This window comes from Seriola lalandi, unplaced genomic scaffold (genome assembly GCF_002814215.2).
Source record: "Seriola lalandi dorsalis isolate HSWRI2012SDOR001 ecotype SW California unplaced genomic scaffold, Sedor1 jcf7180002054584, whole genome shotgun sequence".
Taxonomy (NCBI): Eukaryota; Metazoa; Chordata; class Actinopteri; order Carangiformes; family Carangidae; genus Seriola; species Seriola lalandi.
In genome coordinates this window covers 21,048-22,804 of record NW_019525137.1, presented here as the reverse complement: position 1 = coordinate 22,804, position 1,757 = coordinate 21,048, and positions in this window count along the sequence as shown.

Genomic DNA, 1,757 nt, shown 5'->3' with positions numbered 1-1,757 from the left:
GGCAAGCATTGCATTTGAATGACCGGGTGTTATTTTCAGCTGACACACTGTTTTTAGCAACTGACTTTTCACTGGCGTTTGGGATTTCTGTACCATTCAGACATATACAAAGAACATTGAGGAGTCTCAATATAATATATTATTACTATTATTAATAATATCAAATATAATTACTATATGTATACAATGTTACAAATCAAGTGGCTGAACACCCTGCCGGATGCCAGAAACTCATGGACTTCCCTCTTATGACTCACTTATTTGGAGAGAGTCAACATTTATGCTGACAGATCTCAGCTTAAGTGAATCACCTGTGAATTCTACCTTTGACAAATGAAGTTTTTATTTTCAAACTATAAGAGTAATCAAAATAAAAAGGAAACAGTTTAACTTACTTCTTCTTCTTACTATTCTTCACTCTGACTGAAACATAAAAACAGATATTCAAGAATGACTTTTACAAACCGTATTTCATGGACTTTCTCTAATGAAACATTGTGTACTGAACAATCTGTATTACTAACAATGAAAAAGATACTGTGGAGAATAAAACATGCAAAGATCCTTTCCCAAATATTACTAAATTAATTTAGTGCACCAGAAGAAATAACCTGTTTCAAATTGAATTGACAGCCTCCCTTATCTGGGGAGAGTCAACATTTATGCTGTAAATTCTCAGCTTAAGTGAATCCCCTCTGAATTCTACCTTAGACAAATGAAGTTTTTATTATAATAAAAAGGAAACAGTTTAACTTACTTTTTCTTCTTAATCTTTTTCACTCTGACTGAAACATAAAAACAGATATTCAAGAATGACTTTCAAAAAACGTATTTCATGGACTTTGTCTAATTAAACATCGGCCGAGATGGGTTGTGTATACCGGTGACTGATCAGCGAGAGCGTTATTTTTCCTCTCGAAACGCCAACAAGGTGGAAATTAATAAAGGGAAACCTCTCTGACGACAGTCACACAAGTAGGGGGAACAGAGGCACGGGATTAAAGGAAGACATATCCTGGTCATTGTTCATCACTGCTGGATGCTACTTCTCTGATCTAAAGGAAACTGGCACTACTTGAAGTTGGGAAAGCTGTCATCTGTTTGCATGTTTGCCTGGACAAACTAGCTAGCGGGCGGCTAGGGTAACAGCAGACGCTACCTCGCGTTACCTTGCAATACTCAAACACAAATTCTAAATTGTACATTTTGCAGTTGAATGTAAAACTATGTTCACATCAACATGTTTGAGAGGGACATACTGTGGGTACACTTTTATTAAAGACACTAGCCACTTTGATGATGCATCTGCGTGTTTCCAGATACATTGAATACCCTGCCAACGACACACGTTCATCCACCACTATTATCTGCCTTCTTACTTTATTGTCGTTTTCTGCCAGTGTTTCCCACTCAAACCCAGCGAGATTCCTCCTAACAACGACCGCCACCACCATCAACATTACAGGCTGGGGCTGTGTGATGAGGTCGCCCTGCCGAAGGGGTTTGGATATTACGTTAAGATAAGGCGGTTTTTGCTGTCAGGGTAGTCTTCGCTTTCTCGACTTCTCGCTTTTGAAAGCCTCCCAGCACCCTGAGTGTGTGAAGAAATACACCGCAGGAGAACGTAGCTACTACTGGGGTTGAGGGAATCGCTGGTGAGTGGATGGTCCTTCTCTGTCTTTTTTTTAACCATTAGCCCCTAACTGTTAACTGATATATTGAATGCTCCGAACTTGGCAACATAACATTGATGCTGT